This window comes from Marmota marmota, unplaced genomic scaffold (assembly GCF_001458135.2).
Source record: "Marmota marmota marmota unplaced genomic scaffold, marMar, whole genome shotgun sequence".
Taxonomy (NCBI): Eukaryota; Metazoa; Chordata; class Mammalia; order Rodentia; family Sciuridae; genus Marmota; species Marmota marmota.
In genome coordinates, this window is record NW_025999894.1 from 1,529,344 (window position 1) to 1,541,279 (window position 11,936).

General features: G+C 52.8%; 1 long non-coding RNA gene across 2 annotated transcripts; it reads right to left on the reverse strand.

The window, feature by feature from the left end:
- Window positions 1–4,734: 4,734 nt before the first annotated feature.
- LOC107157155 lies at window positions 4,735–10,550 on the reverse strand. 2 transcript variants are annotated; one of them, XR_001505458.2, is made up of 3 exons: window positions 10,206–10,550; window positions 8,043–8,164; window positions 4,735–6,846 (listed from the first exon to the last, which is right to left on the reverse strand). It is a non-coding gene; the product is annotated as an uncharacterized LOC107157155 (long non-coding RNA). The 2 variants fall into 2 exon arrangements; XR_007344766.1 differs by lacking the exon at window positions 10,206–10,550 and adding an exon at window positions 9,354–9,525.
- Window positions 10,551–11,936: the final 1,386 nt, after the last annotated feature.

An 11,936-nucleotide genomic window follows, 5' to 3' on the forward strand; every position in this document is an offset into this window, starting at 1 on the left:
ACACACAAAAAAACCCACCTTGACCAAAAACCAAACCCACTGAACTGCTAGCCAGACTTGAGCCTTTTTATTTGTGGTGGAGAAATTTTGAACACACACAATTGGCAACACAGTGTAACCCGTCACCCCGTCGCAACAGTTGCTGACCCGTGATCGATGTTGCTCCATGTGTACCTTCACCCACTTCTTGGGCTATTGAGTGTTTATAAAATTACTCTTAAAAATGGAGCAGTTTAGCAAAACAACAGAATCTGTGGATCAGGAGTCCAGGTCCCACTTACTGGGGGCTCTGGCTTGGGGGGTCTCTCCCAAGAGATCACCATCTTTCCTAGCCTAGTCTCAGGAGAGACCTCCCACCACTTCTATTCTCTAGAAGAGTCACTAGACCTGGTCTACCTACCAGGTGAGCAATTGAGCAGAGAATGTGAATACCAGGAGCCATTTTAGCAGCTGTCCACGGCACGTAACCATGTTGACTCACGGACAGATGCCTGCAAGGGAATGTTTCTCGCAGCCATGTTGTGAGACAGAGGTCTTTTGTGCACACCTCGTCAGCCTGGCCTTGATTTGGGGCTACTCTGCACACTGAGAGTGTCCCGACTTGGCCTTGCAGGGTCCCTCCACTTCTCTCAGGATTTGTAGAGGAGGTTATCTCAGCTCCTGAGAATGATAGTCTGTAAAGAGCCCCTGAACTCTGTCCCACGTATTCTTGGTAGTTCTTCACAGCACCCTTGGTGGGGTTGAGCTGCAGGTACCTAGAACAGTGACCAACTCCATGAGGTCCCCTCAGGTGCTTCCTGGCTCTTCTCTAGCCACAGTGGCCAGCTTCCAAGACGACTCCAGGGGGGCCTCACTTCCTGTGGAACCCCCCCAATGCTGCATCCAGGCCCGTCTGTTCATCCAGGGGAATGAGGCGGAGGTGACAGTTGGAGATTCCTGAAACCAGTTCTTCCTCCATCTGGTGGATCTCTCGCCCTGGGGAAGCCAGCGGCTGGGCTTGGAGGCCATCAAGCATCTCTGTGGAGAGGATCTGAGGCCTCCTGCCAACCCCTGCCCCCGGGCGAGTCTTCAGATGACACTGCTCCCCACCAAGCAGCCCACCCTGGATTCCTGACTCCCGGCAACTTCAAGGAGTGATGTGAGGCAGCCTTTGCTCTGATCTGCCAGGTCATGGGGTGATGTAGCACAGAGCAGTATGTCCTCCTCCTGCTGACAGAGAGCACCCCCAAAATACCCCAAGCCCTGGTCTCAGCTCTACTTTGGGGGGAGCTAAAACCAACACAGGTCTGGCAGTGGGTGGGTTCGTCAGGCCTCTGTCGCTGGGAAGAGTACTTGAGATAACAGCTGGAGAGGAGGAGAGGGTTTCAGGTGTGGTTGGTTGTCTGCTGCTTTGGGGCAACAACTCAGTGGGGGGCAGGTTTCTCCTCTCAGGGCAGTCGGGAAGCTGAGCGATCACCAAGAAGGGGCAGGGTCCAGGAGCCCCTCAAGGGACGCACCCCAGTAGCCTGTCTTTCCACTAGGCTTCTCCTCCTGACAGTTCTACACTGACCAATGGCCCAATGACCAAGCATTTGGCACACGTGCCTTTGGGATCACTGAAGACCCTAACCATGACACAGAGAAACCTTCAGGGCCTGCTGGTGCCCATCAGCGGGAGCCTGGATACACGGTGGAGCAGGAATTTCCCTGAATCCCGGACGGACGGCAGTGAACAGGCCCCGGTGCCTTGATCCACACAAAGAGGTCCCCAGAGGAACACGGGGTAGAGCAAGGTTAGACCGTGCTGGGCAGCACGTGGGAGATCGTCCTCAGGGCGACACGCGGGGTCGTGGCGTGTGAAGTGGTCAAGTGTGGACGTGTCCGCAGGACTGGCCAGTGCCAGAATCAGGAGTGGTCCAGAGGGACGCGGGTGGGGCTGGAGGGGTGCACAGGGGCCACCGCTGGAGTGCATTTATTTGTAAAGAAGGGAAACAAATGGGAAGGTAAATTTTGCTGCTGATGGGCTGGGTCTGTGGCTTGCCAAGCATGCACCAAATCCTGAGCTCCATCCCCAGCATCAGGGGGGAAAAAAGTGTTTCCATTTCAGAAGTCTGGCCTCCTTCTCGCCCTTATATTCAGAACCACGAAGTCCCACGTATCCTAATAGCTTCCCCTGTTTCCTTCAAGCAGGGCGAGCAGTTTCTGCTACTGACCCCCTGGCAAGCTCAGAGCAGAGGCCCACATGAGCCAAGGTTGAGCATTTCCAAAAAAATGCTCCCTAGGCTTGTGACCAAAGTGAAGGACAAGTGGGTGACACTCGCAGAGGCAGGGATCACTTCAGCCAGAGCCCATGGCCTCTGCCTACCCTGCACTTGCTATTGGCACAGCTCTCCAAGAGCATTAGTTACAACAGGTCCCCCGAAGTGGGTCACAGCGATTATCCCGCTTTTAGGGGTAATAATGATGATCATTATCCTAATGCAGCCACGGGTTCATATTTAGTGTTCTGCTGTTCTTGGAACTGCTTGGACACTCAGCAGGCCCCCATCCAGACGAAGCTGGGGCTCGGCTTCTATTCACTCGTTTTAGAGAAGGAGCTGAGATTCAGAGAGGACCAGAGTCCTCCTCCTTCCCCGCAAGGTCACACTGGCTGTCGGTGGTGGAGACCGCAGTGACTCAGGGTACCCATGTTATTTTAGCCAGCTTTTCTCGCTCCTGTGACTAAAGGGCCAACTAGAAAAACTGTAGAGGAGGAAAGGTTTATTTAGGGCTCACGGTTTCAGAGGACTCAGTCCATGGAAGGCCGGCTCCATTCCTCGGGGCTCAAGGTGAGGCTGAACATCATGGCAGAAGAGTGTGGTGGAGGGAAGCGGCTCACATATTGATCAGAAAGCAGAGGGACCCCACTCTCCGGATTACAACTATGTACCCCAAAGCCACGTCCCCAGTGAACCACCTCCTCCAGCCACACCCCACCTACCTCCAGTGACCACCCAGTTAATCCCATCAGGAATGGATTCACTGATTGGGTCAAGGCTGTGACCCTATCATTTCTCCACTGAACCCCCTTGCGTCATCTCACACATGAGCTTTTGGGGGACCCCACATCTAAACCATAACACATGTGGAGAGGACACCCTCCTACCCCCACATTTCACCCCAAAGGAATGTGAGGTGGCTTTGGGGGAGGTGACAAGTTCTTTCTACTCAGCATACAGTGGGGTCGGGCGTCATTTCCCTCTGCCCAGCCTCTGATGTCAGCACCCTATACTGTCCCCTTCCTTCAAGAATATCTCCCCCCCCCTCCATGTGATCTGGGGAGGGCCAACAGTGGGCGGCCAGTCAAAAGGGGAACATGAAGACATTATTTCTATAAAGAACACGAGGAATCATCAATCCAGAGTGTGTAATTAGAAGCAGAAAACAAAACAAAATAAATGAGAGAGAGAGAGAGAGAGAGAGAGAGAGAGGGAGAGAGATTGATTCTGAGCATCACAGTGGACGCTCAGATAAATTCAAGTCTACAGGATAACGAAGAAGACCGTGCAGGCTTCCTGCAATAAATCAAGCCGGCAGCGGCTCAAATTGAGAACCCAATGGGTGGGGACCAGCGAAACTCTTCTGATTATATTCCCTGCAGTTTGAAGAGAGGAGAACTATTCAGGGAAGAAGAATAAGAATGCTGTGAGCACTTTGAAGGACCGCTCTGGAGAAACTGTTAGAGGGGACAGTCTTCTCACCAGGGGCAGAGGAAACCGGACCTCACTCAGACCCTCCTGGCCCCTCCAGAAGGTGCACGCGCTCACCCACAGGTCCCACTGCTAGGCAGCCCTGGAGACTTGGACACAGGAAGTATGATGCTGGCCACTGTGTCCCCTGCCACCACCCTGTTACCCTGGCTCGCTCTTTCCAGCCTGCCCACTACTGTGGATGTTAAGATGAGTCTTCCCCAACCAACCTGATGAGGAGAGATGTAGGATCATCCCTAGGGTAGGGAGAGAAGCAGCCCGCATGGGGTCCACAGTTGGGAGGTCTGGGTGTGGCCTCATGCTGTTCTAATCCCCCTCCCCTGGGGCACAGCCGGGGCATCCTCCTATCCCAAGTGCTCTGTCCCCCCTGGGCACCCCCCCAGAATAAGCCCTTCGAAAGAGATCACAAACTCTGTAACCACCTGGAGAGGAGAACAACACATTTCTTTACCTTTCCCACATGTAGGCTGGGGGAAACGGAGGGCAGGAAGGGGCTCATCTTGAAAAGGCCCTGAGAACGTGCAGGTCAGTTCACTACCGACAGTCACACATGTCTGGCAAAGCCACCAATCAAGCCCTTCTTCCCCAGTACTTGGCGGGGACGGGGGAGGTCCACACACTAACACCCTCAATGTCACTAGAGCCCAGGGTGCCTCTCCTCTGCAGGTTGAAAGGAGAGTGAAGGACAGAAGTGACCCCAGTTAAAGAGGAAACATGCAACACCCTCCTGGAACTGTTGAGGACTCCAAAAAGTGAGCTGTTAACAGAGAGCCCAGCAATTCCATACCTGAGTGTGGACACAAAAGAACTGGAGGAGGAGATTCACACAGAAGCTGGTACACAAATGTCCACGGTAGCTCTATTCATCATGGCCGAAGAGGGCAAGCAGCCCAAGAGCCCGCGGAGGGATGAGGGATAACCACGGGTACCATTCGGACAGAAAGAGGGACACACTGGCACGGGCGACCACATGGCGAGCCTTGAACAAACACACTGTGCCGAGAAGTCACAAGTCATGTGATTCTATTTACACCAAGAGCCCAGAATAGGTGAACACACAAAGACCAAGGTAGACAGGTGGCTACCTTGGTGGGGGGCGGGGGTGTGTGTGGGGGGGTGGTGGTGTGTGTGAGGCTAATGCAAATGGGGTCCCCTGGAGGTGATGAAAATGTTTTGGAACTATGTGGGGTTGGGGAGGTGGGTGAGGGGTTGTGCAATATTGTGATGTTGCTGGATCCCACTGAACTGTTCACTTTCCGTGGCTCGTTTTGGGTCAGATGAATTGTATCTCAATTTGTAAAAAAGAACCAAGACAGCAAATGATTGCATTCACAGCCATCTGCAGAGCTCATTACAGACCAGAGCGCACGCAGGGTGGGGGGGGGCATTCAAAATCCTCAGAGCTGGCCCCCCCCAAAGCCAGTCTTTTATGGTTGGGGAGGACCAGGGGGGGAGGGGTCCTGTGGGGGAGGGCTGTGAGGCTCAGGGCTTGGGCTTAAGAATGCCTAAGTATGGGGCTGGGGTTGTGGCTCAGCGGTAGAGTGCTCGCCTGGCATGCACAAGGCACTGGGTTCGATCCTCAGCACCACATAAAGTAAAATAGATATTGTGTCCACCTAAAAAACTTAAAAAATAAATATTAAAAAAAAAAAAAGAATTGCAAATTTTCTCCCCTCCTGGGTCAGGAGGCTTTGCAGGCCAAATAGCAAGCAAGGTGAAGTCGATAGGTAGAGAGCTTTGCTTTCAGCCAGACCCAGGTCCAAACCTTCTGCTGACTGATGTCACGGGGGAGGGGGGGGTGTCCCATGCCTCCCGAACCCCCCCTTTCCTCACTGGCAAAATAGAGCCAGGGGTTCCCACTGGGCGGGAGTGTGAATGAAGCAAACACAGGAAGCACCCGAGGTCTGGCAGCGGGCCGGGGAGGGCAGGTGTCGACTGGTCTGTCTGCCTTGGATTATTTATCAGGAGCAGCCGGAAAACAAGGCCCAAGTGCCCAGAATAGCAATGGAGCCAGGCCATCCAAACAGATGTTTTAAAAATATGACGGGGGAAAAATCGATGTCCTTGTGTTCAGTCTGGACCTCTCGGGGGTATTGATGAGGACACAACTGGCATCACCGAGCGGTGAGGAGCTGGAGGGTGCCTGCAGCTGGCCTTGTCCCTCGGTGACCCCCCCTCCCTCCCTGCACGCCCATCAGCCCCGAGGGCCAGGCACGTGGCCTCCCATCTCTGTGCTTCAGGGCAATTTGGCAGTGGCTGCTTTTCAATTAACACTGCAGACTCTCGAAATGGGGCTTGGGGGAAAGAGGCGGGTGGCAGAGGAGAAAAATAAATAAGACTGGCACATTGGCAAATGGGAGAAGCCACCTGCTTCACCACACAGGAAACTTAAAGGGCCCTGAGCCGAGAGCAAGAGAGGGTGGGCTGCCGCATGTGACACTCTGTGCGTTCCTCACCCAAGGTGCCCTTGACCTGGGGCTCTGTTCCCCAATCCCTGCTGCAGGAGGCTGGCTGTGCTGAGCCTCTCGGCTCCAGGGCTCTCCCTGGGAAGGGGGAGACAGGATGCATTGAGGATGGGTTGCCCCCGGCCCTCTCCGTGCCAGGCGGGGGGCTGGCAGTCCTATGCCATCCCCTGCTAAGGTGGCCTCCTCTCTGGACTGTACAAGACTGGGTTCTGCCATCTGCTCCCTCCTTACCCCTCAGGCCTAGGGTTGTTGCCAGCCCCTGGGGCAAGGGCTCACAAAGCTGTGTCTTATCCACGTCCCTTGATGGTGCGCCCCGGGGCATCCTTTAGGTAGTGCCTGGTTTTTGTGCCTGGCTTCTTCTGCCAAGACACTAAGGCGTCTACCCCCAATAGTCCCCAAGTGGATGGCAATCGACAGCCAGGCAGTTCCAGATCTGTCCCTCACCAGGCACAAAGTCTTCAAAGAAAAGACTAATAAGTGACCTTAGAATAGACACTGGGACTGGAGCCGACATCTGTTGGGGACTTTAGGGCAGCTGACACATTGCATTTGTGGCCTTAATTTTCCCAGTTACCTGAGAAGTGGGCACCTTCATTTCCATCTTCCACATGAAGAGACCTCGGGTATGAGGGGCTGCAGGACTTGCTCAGGGTCTGGAAGGCAGGAAGCATTATTTCTGGGCTTGGGTCTCCATCCCAAACCCTGACACCCTGGGTTTGTGATGGCCGTACACACAACGAGGTTCCATCTGATGAGAACACGGTGCGGATGTCGCCGAGGGGTCTGCGCCTGACCAGGCAGGAGCACTTGCGTGAGACGCTGAGAGACCCACTTGAGGCCTGCTTTCTAGGTGACCCTTTCTGGGGTGTTAGGGTTTGGATCTGAAATCTTCCCCAACTCTCTTGTGTCGGGGCTTTTAGGCAACGATTGGATCATGAGGGCTCTGAGCTTATCAGTGGATTAATCCATTTGGTGGATTAATGCTCATCTGGGGTCTAGAGCAATCGAGTTGGCCAACCATGGTCTGAAACCTCATAAAACATGAGCCAAGATAAACCTTTCCTCCTCTGACTTGTTCCTGTCAGGCATTTCACAGTGATGGAAAGCTGACCAGCCCATGGGACATGCCATGTGGAGTCCCAGGCCAGGGAAGGTTCACCGGTGGGCTCCCAGGGTCTCATGGGTACAATGAGCCTTGGCAGATCTGGGTTTCCTGGTTCCCTTCCAGGCCTGGAGAGCTGTCTGACAGGCACCTACCTGTCCTGGTGACATAACCCCCCGGATGGTATCCCAGGAGGCTTTGTGCCCAGTCTCAACTCAGAGGTAAACCAGGCCCTGCGTGTGTCTGGTAACCTTTGGTATCCTCGGGGACAGGCTGTGCTGAGGAAGGCCCGGAGGGAGGATTACACGGCTTATACACGATTGCCAAACCCATCTTGGAGAGTAAGAGAGAAAAAGCAAAACAAACACAGCCGTGTCTACCTCTCCCTGGTGCTGCTCCTGATGTCGAAAGGCTTTCCTGAAATAGCTTGGTCCCAGATCCCATGGAAAGTCCCCGAGGGGCAAAGGGCATGCACGTACCTGTGCCTGGTGGAACAGGTGCCCTTTCCTGCCTTCCCACCCTCCATCCCCAGATCTTCGCGGGCACTGAGGGAAAGAGCCAACTTGGCAGGGCTGACCTGTTTTTCCGGGAATTGGGAGGGTCTTGCGTAAAAGGAGAAAGTTACGATTAATATGGACACTGTCATGAAAGAAAGCATGAGGGACAGCAGAACTCAGCTCTGCCTCTTGCTTCCTGTGTGACTTGGGTCGATGATATCACTTTAACTGGCCAAGACTGTTTTCTCACCTGTAAAGTGGGCACACGCTCCATCCCGGCCACAGGGTTCCTGTGAATGTCTTTCTGACAGTCTCCAAGCACGGGGGGTTCGGCATGTGGAGCAAGGTCAGAACATGTCCCTTCTCTCTCTCCTGGAGGTGACATCACAAGCAAGGGGACCAGTGAGCTTTACTATCTCATTTGTTAATGGGGTGTGTGCTTTATGACCAAGGGCTCCCGAGGCTGGCCTGCCCCCCCAAGTGAGCCCATCAGAGTTTCTGAGGTGTATGGTTGTGGGGGGGTCACTCATGATACACTAGCACCTAGACCTACAAAGGGGCTTCAGGCCTCAGGTCCAACTTGGAGACCCAGAATGGTCAAGGAAGTGTCCACAGTCAGAAGTGGGGCTGGAATTCAGGCTTCCTGCTCTCTGGTCCCCAACAATCCTTCCCCTGCATCACCTTCGTGGTCTCCCCAAAATCCATGGGCATCCTACACCCAACGTCCAGGGGTAATCAGCAGAGTGTCACGTGGACCCCTGATTCTGGGGCCTCTGCTGTCCTCGCTAGGCTGATTCTTCCCCCGAGACGGTGTTACCACGTGGTGAAAGGGACTTTGCAGATTTGATTAAGCTCAGGAGCCTTGGGGAGAGGGTCCTGGGTTTTCCGGGGGGGGGGGCGTATTATCATGAGCATCCTTATAAGAGGGGGGCAGGAGACTCAGAGTCGGAAAAGATGAGAGGATGGAAGCAGAAGGGGGAGGAGTTGGGGAGGGGTGGGGGAGGGGAGGGGGAGAGGGAGAGGAGAAGTTTGAAGATCCTCTGCTAAGGGCTTTGAGGTGGAGGAAGGGATGCAGGAGGCCACCAGAAGACAGAGAAGGTGCGGTGTGGGATTGTCCCCTGGAGCCGCTGGGAGCAGCACCGTCCTGCCCATCCATTTGGACCTCCGGCCTTTGGATCTGAAGAGTGAATATCTGTTGCTTTAAGCTGCTCAGTTTGTGGGCATTGTCCCAGCAGCAGCAGCAGGACACTAAAGCCTTTAATTTTTTTAAAAAAAGAATTAGCAAACTAGGATCTGTGTGTCCCATCTTGCCCCTTTGCCTGTTCTTGCAAATAAAGTTTTATTTACATCTGCAAAGTCCCTTTCACCACGTGGTCACACCGTCATGGTACTCAAGGACCTCCCGTTCTCTTCTCCCCACACTCTGATGTCCCCTGCACCCTGTGGCCCCTGATCCCTTGTCACAGCAGAGTGTTGGTCAGGCAGCCCCAGGGCATTTCCTGTCACAACCACACCCCCACTCCCAGGCGCCAGCCCCGGAGGTCGGGTTGTGCTCTCTGACCTTGTCTCTCTTGGTCACCATTGCCGCAGTCTGGCTGGGCACAATTCAGGAGCCACTTGTCAAGCAGAAACCAACTTTATTTGTAGAACACACACCCGGCACCACACAGCTCTTCAGGAATTCCCTCAGAGCCCAACTGCCATCCCCGGCTTCCCACAAGCCTCTCTACCTCCCCCACTCCTCCTGCTCTTGAGGCGATTGGCTAGGTCGAGTGGGCGGAGCCAAAAAAAGTCCCCCAATGAGCAGCTCCGTGGTCTGAAAGGGCGGGAAACAGCCCAATGAGCATCACCGCAGAGGAGCCAATCAGCTGGCAGCTGGAAGTTTGCTGGGGCCCCTTCAGCTGTGGCTCTCAACACACCATGACTGGCCCCCGAAGTGGACTCCGGCCTGAGATGGGCCAGCCAGATTTTTTTTTTTTTTCTAAGGGAAAAGTGGATTTGGGCCCAGCAGAGATACTGGGGCCTTGTGTCTGTGATCCTGCCACCCTGGGTGCTATGGCCACCATGTTAAGGAGAAAGACCAACGGGAAGGAGCAGAGGACAGGAAGGGACCCAGGCAGTCCTCCAGGGAGGCCTAGTGAAATGCCCGGGGAAGACAGGGAGACTGAGAGGGACCCAGGGTTTGTGTGTTGAAATCTTAGCCCCAGCTGGTGGCACTCTTGGGAAATGGTGGAAATTTTAAAAGGTGGGTCCTAGCTGAAGGAAGTAGGTCACAGGGGTCATACCCTGGAAGGGTATATTTTGTCCCTGACCTCCACCCTCCCCTGACCCACCCCCTCTCTCGTATTCCTGGCTGCCACAAGGTGAGCGGCTTTCCTCTGCCAAACGCTTCCACCATAATGTTCTGCCTTACCATAGGCCTAAAAGCAGCAATGGCACCCCTTGACCATGGATGGAAACCTCTGGAACTGGGAGCTCAAACCAACATTTCCTCCTTCAGATGTTTTCCTCCGGTATTTTGTCACAGTCATGAAAAACTGACTAACACACAAAGTGAGAGACAGGGACACGCAGGAGAGAGAGAGAGAGAGACAGAGAGAGAGAGAGAGAGAGTGAGACAGACAGACAGACAGACATGCATGGACCAGAGAAAGGAAAAGGACACAGAGAAAGACAAAGGAAGACCCAGAGAGACCAAAAGAGTCACACACAGAGGCAGAGAGCAGGAGAGGGGAGAGAGTTAACAATACAGAGAACCAGAGGGATACAGAGATGCAGACACCCAACACACACACACACACACACACACACACACACACACACATAGAAACAGGAGGGGTGGAAAACAGGGGGAAAAAAAGCAACTTGAGATTTATAAAGATAGCCCGGAAAGTTTCCATATACCTTTGACCACTTTTCTTAGCATACCTCTTAAAGCTAGTAAGTTCACATTGCTAAAATACTATTTGCTAAACTAATGTTTGAATTTTACCAGGCTTTCTGCCGCTGCAGGACTTGGCAAACTCTGTCTGTAAATATTCTCAGCTTGGGAAGTCATGCCATCTTTGCTGCAGTCATGCGACATGCTGTTATAGCTCCAAGATGATGGCCATAGACCAAAAGAATGTAAATAAAACTTTATATACAAGAACAGGCAAGGGGTAAGATGGGACACACAGATCATAGTTTGCTAATTCTTTAAAAAAATTTTTTTTGTAGTTATAGGTGGAAAGCATGCCTTTATTTTATTTGTTTATTTCTATGTAGTGCTGAGGATTGAACTCAGTGTGTCACAGGTGCTAGGCAAGTGCTCTGCCACTGAGCTATAGCCCCAGCCCATAGTTTGCTAATTCTTGGTCAATGTTCTTTTTTTTCATTCCTAGGTCTTTTTTTCTTTTTATTTGAATTTGTGTGTGTGTGTGTGTGTGTGTGTGTGTGTGTGTGAGTGATATGCCGGAGATCAAACTCAAAGCCTTGTACGTGCTGGGCAAATCCTCTACCACTGAGCAACACTCCCAGCCCTCACGTGGTCTTTAGCTGTCAATTCCTGAGCCTTTTCTTATCTTTTATGACATTGACATTTTTGGAAAGTACTGGTCAGGTATTTGGTAAAATATTGCTCAATTTGGGTCTGTCTGGCATTTTCTAGTGATTAGCCTGAAGTTGCACATCATTGGCAAGCTCACCACAGAAAGATGAGGTGTCTGAGTACATCATATCAGAAGGCACGTGGTGCCCGTGCGTCTTATCACATGCTGTGACGTTAACCTTGACCGCTTGGTGGTGAGAACGGTGTCTGCCAAAGTTTTTTTTTTTTTTTTTTTTTTGTATTACAGATGTGAACCCAGGAGTGCTCAAACCTTGAGCCTCATCCCCAGCCCCTTTTTATTTTTATAGTTTGAGCCAGGGTCTCAATAAGTTGCTTAGAGTCTTGCTAAGTGGCTGAGTCTGGCTTTGAACTCACGATCCTCCCGCCTCAGCCTCCTGAGCCCCTGAGATGACAGGCATGCGCCACCGCGCCCAGCCAAAGTTTTCCCATTGTAAAGTCATCATTCCCTCCCCAATTTTTTCTTTTTTTTTTTTTTGGTTTAAATTTTGTTGTGGTAGACAGACAGCATGCCTTTATTTTCTTTTTTATGTGGTG